Here is a 23,810-nt window from a genome sequence, read left to right on the forward strand (position 1 = left end):
GGGGTTAATATTTGTAGGTAGGTGGCGGCGATGTTAGGGAGGGCAGATTAGGGGTTAATAAAATTTATTATAGTGTTTGCAAGGCGGGAGTACGGCGGTTTAGGGGTTAATACATTTATTATAGTGGCGGTGAGGTCCGGTCAGCAGATTAGGGGTTAATAAGTGTAGGTAGGTGGCAGCGACATTGGGGGGGACAGATTAGGGGTTAATAAATATAATGTAGGTGGCAGCTGTGTCCGGAGCGGCAGATTAGGGGTTAATAATATAATGTAGGTGTCAGCGATAGCGGGGGCGGCAGATTAGGGGTTAATAAGTGTAAGATTAGGGGTGTTTAGACTCGGGGTTCATGTTAGGGTGTTAGGTGTAGACTTAGAAAGTGTTTCCCCATAGGAAACAATGGGGCTGCGTTAGGAGCTGAACGCTGCTCTTTTGCAGGTGTTTTTTTTTTCCCAATGGGTATATCGTGCACAAGCATGTTTTTCCAGCTTACCGCAACCGTAGGCAACGCTGGTATTGAGGGTTGAAGTCGAGCTAAATTATGCTCAACGCTCCCTTTTCTGAGGCTAACGCAGCCACTCAGACAACTCTAAATACCAGCGTTGTCTTAAGGGTGCGCTGGAAAAAAAGCAGCGTTAGCACCGCGGGTCTTTACCGACAAAACTCTAAATCTAGGCGTATGTTTGTGAATTTGTAAATTTGGCTGAATATGTTTATCTGCCTGTTAACACAAAACGTATATACCGTATTGTTCCGCATATAGGCCGCACTTTTTTCCCTTGATTTCTACCTTTAAAGTTGCAGTGCGGCCTATATGCGGGGCGCGGCCTATAATCGGTATTTTTTATATTTTTTTGGCTTAATATTGCCTATTATAGTAAATACCGGGTAAGGAATGTACCGGTAACAGACCAAGCTCCTATGAAATAAGCATTTCTATAATCATCCTATAATCATCCTCCTTGTACCGGTACTTGTATCAACTACGGACTCTGCATGCCTTTCCGTTCAGCACACAGCTCCTACTGTGATGACATCATCATCTACAGCCACATCTGCCGCTCCGTCCCTGCAGACTGCAACGCCTGTGAAAGAAGCATTTAGCAACGTCTTCGGTTCACTCCTAGAAGACTGCTAATGCTTAGTCGCAGGTATTGGTAACATTAGCAGTCTTCTAGGAGTGAACCGAAGACGTTGCTAAATGCTTCTTTCACAGGCGTTGCAGTCTGCAGGGACGGAGCGGCAGATGTGGCTGTAGATGATGATGTCATCACAGTAGGAGCTGTGTGCTGAACGGAAAGGCATGCAGGGTCCGTAATTGATACAAGTACCGGTACAAGGAGGATGATTATAGGGTGATTATAGGAATGTGCAGAAAGGCAGTATGCAAGGTATGGTAAGGTATGGTAACTAAGGATGTTAAGAAGGAGGTCCTTAAAAGGAGAGGAGGCCTTATGGGTATTGTAGTGTGGGTAGGGAGGAAGTGGGTAGAGCACAGGATGTTCCATGTTAGTCAGTTTTGCCTCTGATATTGGTAAGAGACTTTTTTTTCCCCCCCTCACATCATACCTGATAAAAATACTGTACTATTAGGGTAAATAAAAAATTGTAGCTTTAATACTGGTCTGTTAAAATAAAACAAAGGAAAGATGCTGAACTCCTTAGTATGGTAATTTCAATGTGAAAAAGCCTTTATTTAGCCATTATAGCTTTAATGCCTGAATAACGTTTTTTTCACATTTGAAATTAGGTACCATACTAAGGAGTGCAGCATCTTTCCTTTGTTTTATTCTATACTCTTGGGGAAGTGGAAAAGGATCCCCCTGTTCTATTACTGTTCTATTAATGTGTGTAGTTTCTTTAAAATTTAATTTCTTTAAAATGGCACCAAACTTTAAGGGTGCGGCCTATATTCAGGTGCGGCCTATATGCGGAACAATACGGTGTATATATATATATTTTTTTTCCTGCTCTTGTGTTTCTTTCGAATACAGTGTGATGGATTGTTATATATGGTCTATATATTAAAAAAAAAGAATCCTTTGCAATTAATCTTTCATTTTCAATGTTGGCTAATTTGATTGCTTGCTAATATAAATCACATTACACTGCTTTCTGCATATAGCATCTTACAATCACCTATAATTTCATATGCATGTGGTTTTCTATTAGGGTTAAAGGCATTTTGAGTATTTTGATAAATGTTTGCTAACTTTTAATTTGCGAGAAACATCTGTAGTGCGAAAATCTTATGCAGGGATTAGAGAAACATTTTCATATACTCCCATGTTCAGCCAATTTTACCAAAAAACAACAATTATTCATTTTATTTATGTACTTTTAAAGGACCAGTAAATACAGAAGATTTGCATGACAAATACATAATAAAAAGACAATGCAACAGAATTTAGTCTGAACTTCAAATGAACAGTAGATTTTGTCTGACAAATGTTATAGTTATGTCTATTTTCACTCCTCCTGTATCATATGACATCCATCAGCCAATCACAAATGCAATTCTGTGAATTCTTGCACATGCTCAGTAGGAGCTGGTGACTCGAAGTGTAAATATAAAAAGACTGTGCACATTTTGTTCATGGAAGTAAATGGGAAAGATGTTTAAAATTGCTGCTCTATCAGAATCATGAAAGTTTAATTTTGACTTGATTGTCCTTTTAAGGATGAATTTCTAAGTGATTTTTGTGCATCCAGTTTACTTAAATTATTATTTACGCTGTGCATATTTAATACAATTTATTCCTGTGTTATTTACATACAAATCTTAGGTTTTAAAAACTAACAAACGATTTTTGGTGAAGAATTTTGTTACGATTTATGTTGCACCTTAACAATACATTTTTTTGCCTGTGTACTTTTGTGTGAATGGTTCAATTATTCATTTTGTAATATTTTAAAATACGAATTTAATTGTGCACTTTTGTAATGTTTGTATCTGCTTTCCGTACAAAAATACAGTATACACCCTTTTGTGAGACACTCTCATCTAGATTTAGAGTTCTGCGTTAGCCTTAAAAAGCAGAGTTAAGGGGTCCTAACGCTGCTTTTTAACGCCCGCTGGTATTACGAGTATGGCAGGTACAGGTGTACCGCTCACTTTTCTTCCGCAACTTTTGGCTACCGCAAATCCCCTTACATCAATTGCGTATACTATCTTTTCTATGGGATTTGCCTAACGCTGGTATTACGAGTCTTGGAAGAAGTGAGCGGTACAGACTCTACCGCCAAGACTCCTACCGCATAAAAAAGTCAGTAGTTAAGAGTTTTATGGGCTAACACCGGAACATAAAGCTCTTAACTACAGTGCTACAAAGTACACTAACACCCATAAACTACCTATGAACCTCTAAACCGAGGCCCCCCCACATCGCAAACACTATAATAACATTATTTAACCCCTAATCTGCTGATTTGACACCGCCGCCACCTACATTATAGCTATAAACCCCTAATCTGCTGTCCCTAACATCGCCGACACCTATATTATATTTATTAACCCTAAGCTGCCCCCCCCCAACGTCGCCGCCACCTACCTACACTTATTAACCCCTAATCTGCCGGACATCGCCATCACTATAATAAATGTATTAACCCCTAAACCGCTGCAATCCCGCCTCGCAAACACTATAATAAATTTTATTAACCCCTAATCTGCCCCCCCAACGTCGCCACAACCTACCTACAATTATTAAGCCCTAATCTGCCGCCCCCAACGTCGCCGCTACTATAATAAAGTTATTAACCCCTAAACCTAAGTCTAACCCTAACACCCCCCCTAAATTAAATATAATTTAAATAAATCTAAATACATTTACTATAATTAAATAAATTAATCCTATTTAAAACTAAATACTTACCTATACAATAAACCCTAATATAGCTACAATATAACTATTAGTTACATTGTAGATATTTTAGGATTTATATTTATTTTACAGGCAACTTTGTATTTATTTTAACTTGGTACAATAGCTATTAAATAGTTAATAACTATTTAATAGCTACCTAGTTAAAATAATTACAACATTACCTGTAAAATAAATCCTAACCTAAGTTACAAATACACCTAACACTACACTATCAATAAATTAATTAAATAAATTAACTACAATTATCTAAACTAAAATACAATTAAATAAACTAAACTATAGTACAAAAGAAAACACACTAAATTACAAAAAATAAAAAAAATTACAAGAATTTTAATCTAATTACACCTAATTTAAGCCCCCTAATAATATAAAAAAGCCCCCCCCCCCAATTTAATAAAATTCCCTACCCTATACTAAATTACAAAAGTAATCAGCTCTTTTACCAGCCCTTAAAAGGGCTTTTTGTGGGGCATTGCCCCAAAGTAATCAGCTCTTTTACCTGTAAAAAAATACAAGACCCCCCATCATTACAACCCACCACCCACACACCCCTACTCTAAAACCCACCCAATCCCCCCTTAAAAAAACCTAACACTACCCCATTTAAGATCACCCTACCTTGAGCCGTGTTCTCCCAGCCGCGCACCACTGGTCATCCGATCCATCCAGAAGTCTTCATCCGATGGGGCAGAAGAGGACATCTGGACCGGGAGAAGGCTTCATCCAAGCGACATCTTCTATCTTCAACCATCCGGCGCAGAGCGGGTCCATCTTCAAGACATCCGTTGCGGAGGATCCTCTTCTTTCCACGGCCGACGACTGAATAAAGGTTCCTTTAAATGACGTCATACAAGATGGCGTCCCTCGAATTCCGATTGGCTGATAGGATTCTATCAGCCAATCGGAATTAAGGTAGTAAAAATCTGATTGGTTGATTTAATCAGCCAATCGGATTGAAGTTCAATCTGATTGGCTGATTGGATCAGCCAATAGAATGTGAGGTCAATTCTATTGGCTCATCCAATCAGCCAATCGGATTGAACTTCAATTCGATTGGCTGATTAAATCAACCAATCGGATTTTTCCTACCTTAATTCCGATTGGCTGATAGAATCCTATCAGCCAATCGTAATTCGAGGGATGCCAGCTGGGATGACGTCATTTAAAGGAACCTTCATTCAGTCGTCGGCCGTGGAAAGAAGAGGATGCTCCGCGTCGGATGTCTTGAAGATGGACCCGCTCTGCGCCGGATGGATGAAGATAGAAGATGCCGCTTGGATGAAGCCTTCTCCCAGTCCGGATGTCCTCTTCTGCCCCATCAGATGAAGACTTCTGGACGGATCGGATAACCAGTGGTGCCCGGCTGGGTGAACACGGCTCAAGGTAGGGTGATCTTCAATGGGGTAGTGTTAGTTTTTTTTTAAGGGGGGATTGGGTGGGTTTTAGAGTAGGCGTGTGTGGGTGGTGGGTTGTAATGTTGGGGGGGTCTTGTATTTTTTTTTACAGGTAAAAGAGCTGATTACTTTGGGGCAATGCCCCGCAAAAAGCCCTTTTAAGGGCTGGTTAAAGAGCTGGTTACTTTTGTAATTTAGTATAGGGTAGGGAATTTTATTATTTTGGGGGGCTTTTTTATTTTATTAGGGGGCTTAGATTAGGTGTAATTAGATTAAAATTCTTGTAATATTTTTTTATTTTTTGTAATTTAGTGTTTGTTTTTTTTGTACTATAGTTTAGTTTATTTAATTGTATTTGAGTTTAGATAATTGTAGGTAATTTATATAGTGTAGTGTTAGGTGTATTTGTAACTTAGGTAAGGATTTATTTTACAGGTAATTTTGTAATTATTTTAACTAGTTAGCTATTAAATACTTATTAACTATTTAATAGCTATTGTACCTAGTTAAAATAAATACAAAGTTGCCTGTAAAATAAATATAAATCCTAAAATAGCTACAAAAGCTATATTAGGGTTTATTTTATAGGTAAGTATTTAGTTTTAAATAGGATTAATTTATTTAATTGTAGTAATTTTAGTTTAGATTTATTTAAATTATATTTAATTTAGGGGAGTGTTAGGGTTAGAGTTAGACTTAGGTTTAGGGGTTAATAACTTTATTATAGTAGCGGCGACGTTGGGGGCGGCAGATTAGGGGTTAATAATTGTAGGTAGGTGACGGCGATGTTAGGGAGGGCAGATTAGGGGTTAATAAAATTTATTATAGTGTTTGCGAGGCGGGATTGTGGCGGTTTAGGGGTTAATACATTTATTATAGTGGCGGCAATGTCCGGTCGGCAGATTAGGGGTTAATAAGTGTTGGTAGGTGGCGGCGACGTTGGGGGGGACAGATTAGGGGTTAATAAATATAATATAGGTGTCGCGATGTTAGGGGCAGCAAATTAGGTGTTCATAGGGATAATGTAGGCGGCAGCGGTGTCCGGAGCGGCAGATTAGGGGTTAATAATATAATGTAGGTGTCAGCGATAGCGGGGGTGGCAGATTAGGGGTTAATAAGTGTAAGGTTAGGGGTGTTTAGACTCGGGGTTCATGTTAGGGTGTTAGGTGTAGACTTAGAAAGTGTTTCCCCATAGGAAACAATGGGGCTGCTATAGGAGCTGAACGCTGCTTTTTTGCAGGTGTTAGTTTTTTTTCCAGCCAGCTCAGCCCCATTTTATCCTATGGGGAAATCGTGCACGAGCACGTTTTTCCAGCTTACCGCAACCGTAAGCAAAGCTGGTATTGAGGGTTGAAGTGGAGCTAAATTTGGCTCAACGCTCACTTTTCTGAGGCTGACGCAGCCATTCAGAAAACTCGTAATACCAGCGTAGGTTTAAGGGTGCGCTGGAAAAAAAAAGAGCGTTAGCCCCGCAGGTTTTTACCGACAAAACTCTAAATCTAGGCATCTGTTTCCAAGGTAAAAAAGTGGCTTTAGATCATTCCACCAGAGAAATAGGACTGGCAAGTATTATTAAGGGACATTAAAAACTTTGAGATAGTAATATAAAATTATAAATGGTATATATATATATATATATATATATATATATATATATATATATATAAAAAATCCTCTCTCATATACTTTCATTATAAATTTTGCCCCCTTTTCCTGTAATTCCATTCTGAAATTGTGAGCTTTTCATTTCCTGTTAGAAATGTGAGTGCAGTACACTGTTATATTCCACACAGAGCCATTGGCTGCGCACCCTAGTGACCTATTTATAACTGTCTCTAATTGGCCACAAAAGAGAAGGTTATCTAAGTTATAACATGGCAGCTCCCATTGTTTGATAGATACTTGAGGGCTGATTTATTAACTGTCGGGCGGACATGATCCGTTGTAGTGGATCATGTCAGCCCGACAGCGCTAAATGCCAACAGCATACGCTGTCTGCATTTAACATTGCACAAGCATTTCTAGTGAAATGCTTGTGCAATGCCATCCCTGCAGATTCGTGGCTAATCGGCCGCTAGCAGGGGGTGTCAATCATTCTGATCATGTCCGATCAGGATGATTGCAGTCTGCCACCTCAGAAGTGGCGGATAAGTTATGGAGCAGCGGTCTTATGATTTTCGCCGAGCCTGAAGTCTCACGCGGAATAAAAAGCATTGGCTGCTTCTTAAATCGGCCGCTAAAACTTTACCCTTATTTTGTCAATATTTAAACAGCGAATTAAACTTTAAAAAAATACATCTACATGTTATTCTCAGACTAATCTTTTCTTAAATGCATTTATTTAGTGGGTAATGTCCCTTTAAGAATCTTGGCAGCCCAGAGAACGTTAGCTCATCGGGCCCTTAGAGAGAACAATGGAAAATGAACATTTTAGTACATCTCTGTCACAAGCACCAAATGAGAGCATTATTTTATCTAAATTTTCTAGTTTACATGTTTTTTGTATAACCAGAATTTAAGTTTAGAAATGTTCAGTATGGGTGGAGAAACAATAGACAAAATCATCTATTTCAAATGAGAAAATAAAGGAGAAGAAGCCATTTGTAAACAATTTAATATACTCCAGTAGGTGTCATGGATAATTAAATAAACATTAAAGGGGAAAAAATATTAGTTTACACTATCACTTTAACGGCAGGAGCACCCACTAACAATATGCTCAGAAAGATAGGTGAAGTGAGGCTCAATTTAATCTTGAACAAGCTCTTGACTTTAGTATCAAATAGATTAGTTGCAGGACATCTATAAGGTGGAAATATTAATAAACCATCATACACACAGCAAAATACATACAGTAGACCCCTTAATATTAGTGCTGGCCAACAGTTATACCAAATATTAGTCCTGGCCAACAGTTATACCAAATATTAGTGCCGAACAACAGTTATACCAAATATTAGTGAAGGTCAAACGTTATACCAAATATTAGTGCCGTCCAACAGTTGTACCAAATATTAGTGCTAGCCAACAGTTATACCAAATATTAGTGCCGAACAACAGTTATACCAAATATTAGTGCTGGCCAACAGTTATACCAAATATTAGTGCCGAACAGCAGTTGTACCAAATTTTAGTGCTGACTTCCGAACAACAGTTATACCAAATATTAGTCCTGGCCAACAGTTATACCAAATATTAGTGCCGAACAACAGTTATACCAATTATTAGTGCTGCCCAACAGTTGTACCAAATATTAGCGCTGGCCAACAGTTATACCAAATATTATTGCTGAACAGCAGTTATACCAAATATTAGTGCTGACTGTCGAATAACAGTTATACAAAATATTAGTGCAGGACAATAGCTATACCAAAAAGTTGTACCAAATATTTTTCCTGGCCAACAGTTATACCAAATGTTAGTGCCGAACAGCAGTAATACTAAATATTAGTGCTGGCCAACAGTTTTACCAAATATTAGCGCTAGCCAACAGTTATACCAAATAGTGCCGAACAGCAGTTAAACCAAATATTAGTGCCGACTGCCGAATAACAGTTATACCAAATATTACTGCTGACCAACAGTTATACCAAATTTTAGCGCCGAACAACAGTTATAATAAATATTAGTGCAGGCCAAACGTTGTACCAAATATTAGTGCTGGCCAACAGTTAATAGCGTCGACCAGCAGTTATACCAAATATTAGTGCAGACTGCCAAACAACAGTTATACCAAATACTAGTGCCAAGCAGCAGTTATACCAAATATTAATGCTGGCCAACAGTTATACCAAATATTAGCAACGAACAACAGTTATACCAAATATTAGTGCTGGCCATCAGATGTACCAAATATTAGTGATGGCCAACAGTTATCCCAAAAGTGTTATGCATGTGATAACATTACACATTTAATTTGGACAATAATCCTTTTTATATCCCTTACAAAATATGGACCCATATCACAATCTAAATTAGGAACCCCAAAAACACTGATTTCTGTCCCACTTACCAAATTATTTCACTCTCTGTGTCACTAATTAATTTTAGTCTCTGCATTTCAAGCTTCCTAAAACCACCAGATGATTCCTTTCCTACCCACACCAACTCACTAATATCCCTCTCACATTAGGAATAGTTGATTTATATTCCTCACACACCATTGATTTCTCTCCAAAAAAACACTCGGCTAGATTTAGAGTTTTGTCGGTAACGACCCGCGTAGCTAACGCTGGCTTTTTTCTGGCCGCACCTTTTAAATAACTCTGGTATTGAGAGTTCACAGAATGGCTGCGTTAGGCTCCAAAAAAGGAGCGTAGAGCATATTTAACGCAACTTCAACTCTCGATACCAGAGTTGCTTACGGACCCGGCCAGCTTCAAAAACGTGCTCGTGCACGATTCCCCCATAGAAAACAATGGGGCTGTTTGAGCTGAAAAAAACCCTAACACCTGCAAAAAAGCCGCGTTCAGCTCCTAACGCAGCCCCATTGTTTCCTATGGGGAAACACTTCCTACGTCTGCACCTAACACTCTAACATGTACCCCGAGTCTAAACACCCCTAACCTTACACTTATTAACCCCTAATCTGCCGCCCCCGCTATCGCTGACCCCTGCATATTATTATTAACCCCTAATCTGCCGCTCCGTAAACCGCCGCTACTTACATTATCCCTATGTACCCCTAATCTGCTGCCCCTAACACCGCCAACCCCTATATTATATTTATTAACCACTAATCTGCCCCCCACAACGTTGCCTCCACCTGCCTTCACTTATTAACCCCTAATCTGCCGAGCAGAACGCACCGCTATTATAATAAAGTTAGTAACTCCTAATCCGCCTCACTAACCCTATAATAAATAGTATTAACCCCTAATCTGCCCTCCCTAACATCGCCGACACCTAACTTCAAACATTAACCCCTAATCTGCCGACTGGAGCTCACCGCTATTCTAATAAATGTATTAACCCCTAAAGCTAAGTCTAACCCTAACACTAACACCTCCCTAAATTAAATATAATTTAAATCTAACGAAATTAATTAACTCTTATTAAATAAATTATTCCTATTTAAAGCTAAATACTTACCTGTAAAATAAATCCTAATATAGCTACAATATAAATTATAATTATATTATAGCTATTTTAGGATTTATATTTATTTTACAGGTAACTTTGTATTTATTTTAACCAGGTACAATAGCTATTAAATAGTTAAGAACTATTTAATAGCTAAAATAGTTAAAATAATTACAAAATTACCTGTAAAATAAATCCTAACCTAAGTTACAATTAAACCTAACACTACACTATCAATAAATAAATTAAATAAAATACCTACAATTACCTACAATTAAACCTAACACTACACTATCAATAAATTAATTAAATACAATATCTACAAATAAATACAATGAAATAAACTAACTAAAGTACAAAAAATAAAAAAGAACTAAGTTACAAAAAATAAAAAAATATTTACAAACATTAGAAAAATATTACAACAATTTTAAACTAATTACACCTACTCTAAGCCCCCTAATAAAATAACAAAGCCCCCCAAAATAAAAAAATGCCCTACCCTATTCTAAATTACAAACGTTCAAGCTCTTTTACCTTACCAGCCCTGAACAGGGCCCTTTGCTGGGCATGCCCCAAGAAATTCAGCTCTTTTGCCTGTAAAAAAACACATACAATACCCCCCCCAACATTACAACCCACCACCCACATACCCCTAATCTAACCCAAACCCCCCTTAAATAAACCTAACACTAAGCCCCTGAAGATCTTCCTACCTTGTCTTCACCTCACCGGGTATCACACCGATCCGTCCTGGCTCCGATATCTTCATCCAACCCAAGCGGGGGCTAGACATCCATCATCCGACGGCTGAAGAAGTCCAGAAGAGGGTCCAAAGTCTTCATCCTATCCGGGAAGAAGAGTAGATCCGGACCGGCAACCATCTTCTTCCAAGCGGCATCTTCTATCTTCATCCGATGAGGACCGACTCCATCGTGAAGACCTCCAGCGCGGACCCATCTTCTTCCGACGACGTCCAACTGAAGAATGACGGTTCCTTTAAGGGACGTCATCCAAGATGGCGTCCCTCGAATTCCGATTGGCTGATAGGATTCTATCTTTAGGGGTTAATCCATTTATTACAGTAGCGGCGAGATTCGGTCGGCAGATTAGGGGTTAATAATTGAAGTTAGGTGTCGGCGATGTTAGGGAGGACAGATTAGGGGTTAATACTATTTATTATAGGGTTATTGAGGCGGGAGTGAGGCGGATTAGGGGTTAATAACTTTATTATAGTAGCGGTGCGGTCCGCTCGGCAGATTAGGGGTTAATAAGTGTAGGCAGGTGGAGGCGACGTTGAGGGGGGCAGATTAGGGGTTAATAAATATAATATAGGGGTCGGCGGTGTTAGGGGCAGCAGATTGGGGTACATAAGTATAACGTAGGTGGCGGTTGGCAGATTAGGGGTTAATTATTGTAGGTAGCTGGCGGCGACGTTGTGGGGGGCAGGTTAGGGGTTAATAAATATAATATAGGGGTCGGCGGTGTTAGGGCAGCAGATTAGGGGTACATAAGTATAACATAGGTGGCGGTCGGCAGATTAGGGGTTAAAAAATGTAATGGAGTGGCGGCGATGTGGGGGTACCTCGGTTTAGGGGTACATAGGTAGTTTATGGGTGTTAGTGTACTTTAGAGCACAGTAGTTAAGAGCTTTATAAACCGGCGTTAGCCCAGAAAGCTCTTAACTACTGACTTTTTTCTGCGGCTGGAATTTTGTCGTTAGATTTCTAACGCTCACTTCAGACACGACTCTAAATACCGGAGTTAGAAAGATCCCATTGAAAAGATAGGATACGCAATTTTACGTAAGGGGATCTGCGGTATGGAAAAGTCGCGGCTGAAAAGTGAGCGTTAGACCCTTTCCTGACTGACTCCAAATACCGGCGGTAGCCTAAAACCAGCGTTAGGAGCCTCTAACGCTGGTTTTCAAGGCTACCGCCAAACTCTAAATCTAGGCCACTGATTCCTGTCTCCACTCAAGCTAAATCATGTCTGATTTACACCACCATTTCTCTTTCCATAGCACTAATATATTCCTGTCTCTCACCAACATAGGAGCAATGTATAACAATAAGTAACTAGAAAAAAAAATATGGTTCGCTTATGGTGCTTAATCTGGTGAGATAGGTGTTCCCTGATTCCTAACTACCTCTCCCAGAGATATTATTAATCTTCCATATACCAATGTATGTTAAAATATAAAACAGTATAAAATATAAAACAGTATAGGACAGAAGTGGTGTAAAAGATTCAAATTTATTGTATAATTATAAAGTGATTTGATTGACTGCATTTTTTATTTGTAAGCTGGTCAAACAGACAAAACAGAATGTTCTTCTTCATCTGTCTCTTCATCATCACTGCTTCTAACGATGACCAAGATGATAACAGCAATTAGTACAGCAGCTCCGAAGAACCCAAAGACCATCCAATAGATCAATGGGTGGCGCCATGCAGTAAGGGGACGGCTATATGGTGGCTGTTCTCTCTCAACAATCAAATCCTCATCTTCAAGGCTGTTCACTGCAAATTAAACAAAATTGAATTTGGATAAAGCAGATAATAGGCAGATCTCAAAGGTAAAGTATATTCAAAATTAGAAAACAGATAGCAAACTGAACGATGTTGATCTAAACAGCTCAGGGAACAGTAACAAAAGCTATGTCTTATTATAACTGAACTAATCTATATTTAGTTACCATTAAATTGCTGATGTTATCATTTTAAACCATTAAAATAATTAATTGTAAAGATTAGTCAAATATAACAGAGCACACCATTTACTAGGAATAGAATCATTTGTCTCTGTAAGGGCTGGACACATCAATTTTATATCAATTTAATATAAAAAAAAGGAAACGTTTAAATAGGAAAGTTGTTTTTAATTATGATTTTTTTTTTCTTTAACTGAAACAAATGCAACATGGAAATAGTCCCTTCTAAATATATAAGAATCCAGTCCGTGTTTATGTACAAAAATATAAATAGGCTATAACTGTTTAACCTGTAATAGATCACCCACTATGCAGTATTATGTTTCTTAAAGCAACGTAACTTTGTTAAAGACACTTACAGTCTCTCTTGTTGCCTCTAGCTCCAGATGTCTCCAGTCTTGCACCTTTTGGTATTATGAAGGTCTTGAGCCCTCTCTTTCGCCTACGATAGCCTTCAGCATAGCCTTTGGCATCATACGTCATCAGCGAGGCTTTGCCCTTATTGAAGGACTTTCCAAGAGCTGTTGAGTAAAGAGGTTAAACAGGTTAAACTAAACAATAAGAAATGACCCATGTTTTATTATCACTACATATTGTAAAACTAAATTGGATACATTTAATCAGCCATGACCCACTAGTGTTATATGTATAGACCTAACCTAATAGTGCTGTATGTATAGACCTGACCTACTAGTGCTGTATGTACAGACCTAACCTACTAGTGCTGTATGTACAGACCTAACCTACTAATGCTGTATGTACAGACCTAACCTACTAATGCTGTATGTACAGACCTAACCTACTAGCTCTGTATGTACATACCTAACCTACTAGTTCTGTATGTACATACCTAACCTACTAGTGCTGTATGTACAGACCTGACCTACTAGTGCTGTATGCACAGACCTGACCTACTACTACTCTATGTACAGACCTAACCTACTAGTGCTGTATGTACAGACCTGACCTACTAGTGCTGTATGTACAGACATAACTTACTAGTGCTGTATGTACAGACCTGACCTACTAGTGCTGTATGTACAGACCTAACCTACTAGTGCTGTATGTACAGACCTGACCTAGTAGTGTTGTATGTACAGACCTGACCTACTAGTACTCTATGTACAGACGTGATCTACTAGTGCTGTATGTACAGACCTGACCTACTAGTGCTGTATGTACAGACCTAACCTACTAGAGCTGTATGTACAGACCTGACCTATTAGTGCTCTATGTACAGACCTAACCTACTAGTGCTGTATGTACAGACCTGACCTACTAGTGCTGTATGTACAGACCTGACCTACTAGTGCTGTATGTACAGACCTGACCTACTAGTGCTGTATGTACAGACCTGACCTACTAGTGCTGTATGTACAGACCTGACCTACTAGTGCTGTATGTACAGACCTGACCTACTAGTGCTGTATGTACAGACCTGAGCTACTAGTGTTGTATGTACAGACCTAACATACTAGTGCTGTATGTAATAAACATGAGAACATGTAATGTCTGAGTATGGCTATTTATATAGTGTTTAATCAGCAGGACATTTCTGTACAATCATATGTAAAACTGCTCCCCTCTTCTCCTCCAGGCAGCTATTTCACAGTATGGAATGTACCAACAATGTATAAAATTCTCCATGCTAGACTAGAAGCAAATACTTATGTGTACAAACATAATAAACTTTAAGTATACTTAAAAAAACAATGGCGTAACATAGACTTTACCTTTAGAAACATCATTACGTGTTACGTCATACAGGGCATCAGAAAATATATCCCAGGCCATGTCTCCTAGTTGGTCAAGGAGTTCCATCAGAATGCCAGGACATTTGTCTTTGTCTGTTGCAAATAAAAGAAATACAAAAAAGTATTAATCAGATCAATTCATTTATTGGATTTGTTTATTTAAATGACATATTTTTTGTGTTTCAGTGTTTATGTTAAAGGAATGTGAAGCATGCTGGGTAATAAGAAACAGAGTATAATAATAGTAATAATAATATGTAATAAAATGATCATGATAATAAAAGTAATAACCATTACTTTTGGGTAGTTAGTATAAGGGTGTATGTAAACAAGGGCACTTATCACAGGGAGCTAAAAAGTGTGATAAAAATGATAAAAACCTATGGCAGGAAATGTATTAAAGGGAGTCTATAAGGAAGATAAAAGCTGGAATTCTATAGAGTTTTGGTAGGGCTGATTATCATTTTAAGAAAACACCTTTAGACTTTAGAAGAAAGTTCTGCACTACAGTAATGTCTGATGCAGTGTTTCTTATTGTGCTAGTGACTGTTTAATAATGCACAAAGCATAAACTATAATGTGCCATTGTTATCAAAGTAATCTATATAGTTTTGTCTGTTACCAGTTCATCCTTCTATTAATAAACCTACCGTATTCCCTGCGTTGACCTAGTGATTCTGTAATATCCATTAGAAGATCCTCACACTGTTTTGGTGATAGTTGACTAATAAGTCGCAGGAGCATGTGCGGCCCAACGTCATCTGGCACTGGAAAGGATAAATACCGGTGTCAACTTATAAATTACTATGTATTTAAACTTCAAGTTAACTGCATATGAAACTGGAGAATTATATTACAAAGTGATTTTTGTTTATTGCTGCAGCCAATCATTTAAGCACTTTAAATGGACCATACTTTTTATTATCAGTAATAGGGATATAAATAGTAATAACATGACTACCATTGCAATAAATAAGTTATATATGGTATCATCTGACAATAACTTGTTCTTATTTATCTAAAAATACAGATAACACCAAAAAAACCTATCTAGCAAATATTGTCTAGCCTAAACAACTCAGTCTCCTGCTACTCTTAGTTCTACCATATAACATAATATAAATAAATATATATATATATGTACACACATAAGATACAACATAATAATATCTATAGAAAATAAATTGGTGATAATGTCCCTTTAAATTGCTTCCTTACCTGAGTCGTCACATGCACCAAATTGATAAATAAAGAAAAGCAGCAATGCAATCTTTAAAGCAAACATGATAATTCTCTCAGTATTCACAAGTAAACAACCGGAGTAAAGTGTACTGGGATTTGCTCTAACAGTCTTTATAACATTCAGAGGCAGCTATGACATCACAGGCTACAGGGATTCAAGTATTGACCTCATAGTGTACAATGATAGTTTGTGATGTCATAATCAGAATTTACATGGGAATCTAACAGGATTATAAAGATGCTGTATAATTACTTTAGCTTTCTCTGTTAAAATGAATGATCAGTACAATTTTTATGAGTCTAGGTACTTTTTGGGGTCACTATTGTGTTGCAAATGTCTGTGAAATGGTTTCCAACATTCAGCAGTTTCCTCAAATTATTATAAGATTGAGATCCTTCCAAAATAAAGAAAAAATAATCCAACACCCACATGAGACCTCTTTTGATCTTCTTTGGAGGGGAACCACTTAGAGGAACTGGTGGGTGGTGGGAGGTCAGAGTTATTTCTGTGATAAAATATTTCTGCATTAGGAGCAGTAAAACAAACTAATGGGAAATATTATTTGCGTCTTTAATAAAATTTTAATTATACAGTCACAAAATTAGCATAAGAATTATAACCACATCCGTGGGTAGAGGCACATTATAGTAGTCTCTTGAATTTAGGTTTAAAAGACATCAGACCAGATTACAAGTGGAGCGCTATTTACCATTCCCACTCAACTCAGCGTTCTGTGTGTGTCAGTTGCGCTCGTATTTTGAGTTGAAAGTAAACTGTTTTCGCTCGCGCACTAATCGTGCATAAAAAGCCAAACTTACAATATTGCACGCACAATAACCTTTTCCTCCATAGAAGTCAATGGAACAAAAAAGTGTGAAAAAAATCCTAACAAACCCGATCGCATATTCTCATGTGCGTTAGCCCTACATGAAAATATAAATATTTATAAATATATACTTATTCCTAAATATATATTTCTATATATCTGATAGTATTTTGGTACAATATATATATATATATATATATATATACACATACACACAGTATGTATATATATATATATATATATATATATATACACATGATTATATATAAGTATAGATATATACAGATAAAGGCCTAGTTATCACCAATACGCTCGCCTAACATCGCTGCCGCGGACCTGAATATGTTCTCCAAAATTAAAAAAGAAAGCTGTCAAAAAGCTGCGCACCAAGTACAAGTTAGTTGTTAACTAACAGTCATCGATCTCGCTGCTCTTCGTCTTATTCGCAGCTTTCTTGGTACCCTGTCACTAAGCACCCACACTAAACTATACTGTTTTACCCCCTATACCGCTGCTCCCGGCCCCCGCCGCACCTAAATAAAGTTATTAACCCCTAAACCGCCATTCCCGGAGCCCACCGCCACCTACATTATATGTATTAACCCCTAAACCGCCGCTCCTGGACCCCGCCGCAACTAAATAACATGTTTAACCCCTAAACCGCTGCTCACGGACCCTGACGCCACCTACATTATATTAACCCCTAATCTGCCCCCCTACACCGCTGCCACTATATTACATTTATTAACCCCTAATCCTAAATCTAACCCTAACACCCCCTAATTTAAATATAATTTAAATTAATATAAATAAATATTCCTATCATTAAATAAATTATTCCTATTTAAAACTAAATACTTACCTATAAAATAAACACTTAGATAGCTACAATATAACTAATTGTTACATTGTAGCTATTTTAGAATTTATTTTTATTTTACAGGCAAGTTTGTATTTATTTTAACTAGGTAGAATAGTTACTAAATAGTTACTAACTATTTAATAACTTCCTAGCTAAAATAAATACAAATTTACCTGTAAAATAAAACCTAATCCAAGTTACAATTACACCTAACACTACACTATCATTAAATTAATTACCTAAACTAAATACAATTAAATAAAATTATCTAAAGTATGTAAAAAAACAAACACTAAATTACAGAAAATAATAAAATAATTACAAGAATTTTAAACTAATTACACCTAATCTAATCCCCCTAATAAAATAAAAAAGCCCCCCAAAATAATAAAAATCCCTACCCTACACTAAATTACAAATAGCCCTTAAAAGGGCCTTTTGCTGGGCATTGCTCTAAAGTAATCAGCTCTTTTACCTGTAAAAAAAATGCAATACCCCCCAACATTACAACCCACCACCCACACACCCAACCCTACTCTAAAACCCACCCAATCCCCCCTTAATAAAACCTAACATTACCCCCTTGAAGATCACCCTACCTTGAGACGTCTTCACCCAACCGGGCAGAAGGGGTCCTCCAGACGGCCAGAAGTCTTCATCCTATACGGGCAGAAGAGGACCTCCAGACGGGCAGAAGTCTTCATCCAGGCGGCATCTTCTATCTTCATCCATCTGGAGCGGAGCGGGTCCATCTTCAAGACATCCGACGCGGAGCATAATTCAAGGCACTTGAATTCCGATTGGCTGATAGAATTCTATCAGGCAATGGGAATTAAGGTAGGAAAAATCCTATTGGCTGTTGCATCAGCTAATAGGATTTTTCCTACCTTAATTCTGACAGTAACTACTGATAACCCTTGGATGTGACAGTATCCTGAGTCATTTACGTTGGTGGTTTAGCCGCATCTGACCTAAACGGAGCAACAGCTTCATAATAGATCAGAACCGACTACATTTGGCTTAATACTTTATGAAAAATAATAGGATGGGTTAAACCCGCATTATCACTTTTACTCTGAAATACAACTATCAGCGGGCAGTGCCCTGTGACATTAGCGTAGCTATTTACCTCCAATTATATGTGTATTAATTGCGGATAACGTTGAAGATATATAGCCATATATTATAAACCCAGATCATAATAATTTCTAATCCTAGTTAACTATGTTGGTGGTTTACCTAAGTACACCTAACAGAATTTTACAAGCCCCCTAAGTGATTTGAATCTACCTAATTGGGTAATATATTTTCCATAAAGAAGGTGGGTCAACCCCTTCCTATAAGAACAGTACCTGTAAGACTCATAAATAATAAAGTATACCTATTGGAATATCACGGGTACTATTAGATTTACTTAATAACTTATTCACCTAAGGGTAGTGTCTTATGTCACGGGCGAAATTACCTTAATTTTACTGTAATTCAATTTTAGGTATATCTATACCAATTGCGGACATCACTGGATATTGAGAAGTATGCTCTTTCGTCTGTTAAGAGGACAGTATTACAATTAGTCTAAATGTCCCTTGCTCTATTTTTGGCACTATCCCCACCAGTGAAATTACCATATCGACTAATGGTGGGTTTTTTAAACGGACCAGCTACCCTCCCTAACTTAACCTCTTTTGTAAGTTTCTGTCTCACCACCTCAGGGGATTGGTAAGCTGATATTAAGTTACGCGATTTTCCCATTTTAATTTTGCCTTGCTTTGGTATACAGAAGCCATTCGTAAATGACTGTCAGAAAGGTGGCTCTTTTAGTGTTTTTGTATGTTCTTAGCATTTTTACAATTATTGGGATATGGAGCGGGGTGTATATGTGAATGGGGATAGTTAGTTTGGGCCTGGCTGGCTTCCTTGCCTTGGGTGGGCCGAAAGGGCCACCTGGTGTTTCTATTACAGTCGGCTCCTGGGTGAGTTCCCTTACAGTATCTGCATGCATGGTTAAAATTGCAGTTTTGTGTGTCACATTTTTTGTCGTTATATGCCCAACATATCTTTTTATTACCCTCCTCCATTGTGTTATTTCCCCAGATGTTACCATAATAATTCCCCTTCTGCCTATGATTTCCGTCCGGTTTCACTAGTCTATGCCACATGTCCATTTATTTTCTCCCAAAATATTTGTTGCTTGCTTTTCCCAACTTTTTTCTAAATTCAGTGTCATAATCCCTCCATGCCTGACCTCCAAAAGTTGTGTATACCTCCAATATGGTATGCATATATCTAGTTAAACTCTTCCCCTGTGTGGGTCTATCTTTCAAGTAGCATGCTGCGTATATTAGAAAACCCTTCATCCATTGTACAATGTCCCTCCTGGGGGCGTAATTTTTTCTTTGCAATCTATCGTGTTTTTTATCTTTATCTTTTACTGCCTCCTTGGTTAATTGGAACACATCTATGTACCTGCCCAGCCTGGCTTTTCTTATAGTTTTTTGTTTCAAATTCCCATAATGGATCCAATTCGCAGGGGATACCTGACCTCTCTGACAATTTCGCAATTTCCCCCACCTCCTCTATTTGTTTGCTAGCTCCCTTTAAGGAGTTATTTACCTTTGCCCCTGTTGTAGCCTCACTTTTCCTGGCTATGGAAATATGCTTGCTTTTTTTCTCATTTTTTGAAGTAATTTAAGAATCGTATCACACTTGTTCCTATCATTTCCCCCCACATCTGAATCGGATTCAGACCTATAGCTGTCCGAGCCCAAGTCAGATGAGGAATTTATATCACTTATATCACATAAATCGTTATACTCACACAGGCCCTTGGTTGCATCCATCTGATCCCTGCATATTAGAGTAAATCAAAAGGTGCGGACAGTCCGTTTGTAAAATATAAATCCTTTATTGTGAAGTAACTTTAAAATACAGGAACAAAACAGGAGTAGACAGAGTAGGTGTATTTACCTAAGCTGGCTTACGCGTTTCGGCGTTAGCCGTAGTCATAGCCATAGGTGTAGGGCGTTGCCCCTGCCTTATATATTACATGTTAAGACATCATTGGTTAACAAAGATTCAAGTTAAAAACAAAAGAGAAGAATACACCCACTCATAAATTAAGACCTTTCACAAATACAAATATTACAAGGCATGTACTCAGGAGCAACTAATGTTACCAAGAGTCGCATAAATAGATGGAATTAGTTATACGATATATAATATATAAAGAAGATTATAATTATAAGTATATTTGTGTATACACCAAACCTCCACACGGCAACTATAGAACAATATTGGAATATAACAAAAACCCAATTTACAACTTAGTATAAAGTAAGGTGTATACCAATATATACAAACCTCATCATACACTATATAAATAAATAAACAATATCAGTATATGAATAAGGGTGTCCATATAAACATATTCTATAACTGTGAAATAGTTAACTAATACATTCAATCCATCTTTACTGTTCCTTAGTAATCCAAAACATGAATTCAAACAGAAATGAACAATAGAAACCTGTTAATGTTCTGTCAATGTTAGTATAGAATAGGATAAAGTCTTAGCCCAAAGCCTCTTAGTATACTATAAAGCTAATATGAAAATATATGCTAAACATTATATATATCTAGAGGCACCTTAGGCCCGGACTTCATCCCACAAGACATAGACTAAGTAGTACTGGTTATTCGTTCTATTTGTTAAGCTTAAATTTATATATACAAAACGTTAAGGAAAGAATGCAATATAAACCTGGTTGTAAACCTAGGTTACAAGTGTACAGCACATTTGCAGTTTACCTATTGTGTATCTGTAGGTACACATCATTGTATATCAATGGAAGATAGGAACATGAAAACATAAGAGAGATGTACTGGATGAGACTATTCCCAAAAATTAATTAGGTCATATTTAGAGTTAAGACCTTTGGGGATACGTGTCTCCAATTTGAAGATCCAGTACATCTCTCGCTTGGCCAAAATCTGTTCCTTATTGCCCCCTCTTTTTGGTGATACTATCTTCTCAATAATACACCATCTAAGGGAGTCAACACTTTTATTATGTCTGGTTGCAAAATGCTGCACCAAAGGTGTAGCAGCCTTACCTAATGACAATGTGGACAGATGTTCTCTGATCCTAGAGTTAGCATCTCTCCCAGTGAGTCCTACATATTATGTCTGGTTGCAAAATGCTGCACCAAAGGTGTAGCAGCCTTACCTAATGACAATGTGGACAGATGTTCTCTGATCCTAGAGTTAGCATCTCTCCCAGTGAGTCCTACATATTGTTTGTAACAAAGAGTGCATTCCAAAAGATACACGATGCATTCAGTGGTACAATTTAGACAGGATTTTATATCAAAACTCTCTCCTGTCACACACGATCTAAAGTTAGTGGTGATCAAGGCAAAATAACAGGGCCTACACTTTCTTCGCCCACATCTAAACATACCTAGATGCCTTAACCAAGAAGATTCCGAGTTACTGGTTTGTTTCAACTGTGTGGGTGCCAATCTTGAGCCCAAAGTGTGATTTTTACGGTAAGAGCACTTAATGCCTAATTTGGCCGTGTCTTGTAAAGCATCATCCGCCGTAATATATGAACATTACTTTACGGGTTTGCACTGGCTTGTCACCGAAGGGGATTGACCGGTAACAGAGGGATTGCTATCTACACATTCATAGATTGTGTGCCCAACAGTGACTTATGATGCGATAAAGCTATATTTGACGAACTTTGCATTAGATGTTTTGACCTACATAGAAGGCAATTGATAGGTCATCAAGGATAGCCCCACTCCTCAACAATAATACCCTGCATATTAGAACAGACAAAGAATGAAGGGGAATAATACTGGGGGATGGAGGAATGTGCCACCTATAGTTGTGTAGGCTATGGGGTTTATAGGGGGGGTTGATGAGGAGTGGCTCTGGGATGGAATGCCCAGATGGCTACTAGGGGGGATTCATGGGCCCTGAGGAACGCGGGAAGCCCCTTGGCTGGCAGGCTGCTAGGAGGAGTGATAACTGTGCCTGCTACCCCTGAATGGTATATATGGGGAGAGGGATCGGGCCTGGTATGTTTATCAGGGCCTATTCCCATAGATGGGGGCCTGATGTGACCGGAAGGGGAATTTATGAGGCTGTGCGCATGCGCGGCCAGAAGCGATGTCCCTGTTCGCTTCCAGTGCCGCTTCAGAGGAGGGGAATGATCGGGGGGGTCCCTCCGAGCCTGCTTGTATATTAGGGGAGGGAACGTAGGTACCCTTGTTATCCTCCAATCCCTGGGAACAATAGGCCTTGCCTGGTGTTGGTTCCGATACCGGAAGTGATGACCGCGGCTGTTTCCGGTATTGGGGAGGGGGTTGAGGGGTCACCGCAGTACCGGCCTTGTTAGAAGGGGACCGCCTAAGGCCCACAGCTGCCGCATGGGCTCCAGGGGAAGAGTGATAAGCAGGCAGATGGCAGGGGGGTATCCATGCGGGAGGTACTGGGCGGAAGGTACAGGAGGCCTGGGGAGGATGGCCTGGAAACCGGATAGTCGACTAGGGAAGGCGAGCTACAGTGGGAGCTGCTAGAGCTGCTTGTGGATGCGAGAGAAGGGGGGATAAGGGGGAACGGAGGTAGGACAACCAGGGGAAGGAGAAGGGATGGAGGGTGCAGAGGAAATTTTAGCCCCTAATTTATACTTAACTGCTGCGCTTTTGTTCCTCCTAGGTAGCTGAACGGTTACCACGCTGTCCTGCAGTCTTTTAGGGGGAATCTGTTTCCTGCTTCCCCGATCCATGCTGCTTCAGCCTCCAAGAATGCCCAGAGCTGACCCTGCAACAAGACAACAAAAAGACAGAGTTGAATCTGATGATACAAAGAAAGGTAAGCCCTTATTTCCCTTCTTATCCCCCTCTCTGGACCCTCCCCTGGTCTATCCCTATTTCTCCCCCCCTTTACCACCCCCTTTTTCATTGTTTTGCACTCAGTTCCCCCCACCCCAACCCCCTTGCTAGTATCGAGTGCAGAGCTGCATGCCGTGTTAATAGTGAT

At 38.7% G+C, this 23,810-nt stretch overlaps 1 long non-coding RNA gene across 1 annotated transcript in view; it reads left to right on the forward strand.

Moving 5' to 3' along the window:
* Nucleotides 1–23,603, forward strand: part of LOC128645372 (uncharacterized) — a 177,944-nt gene extending 154,341 nt beyond the window's left edge. The window contains exon 3 of the long non-coding RNA XR_008400107.1: nucleotides 23,487–23,603. This is a non-coding gene — a long non-coding RNA (uncharacterized LOC128645372). The remainder of the gene's footprint in view (nucleotides 1–23,486) is intronic.
* Nucleotides 23,604–23,810: the final 207 nt, after the last annotated feature.

Source organism: Bombina bombina, chromosome 1 (assembly GCF_027579735.1).
Source record: "Bombina bombina isolate aBomBom1 chromosome 1, aBomBom1.pri, whole genome shotgun sequence".
Lineage (NCBI taxonomy): Eukaryota > Metazoa > Chordata > Amphibia > Anura > Bombinatoridae > Bombina > Bombina bombina.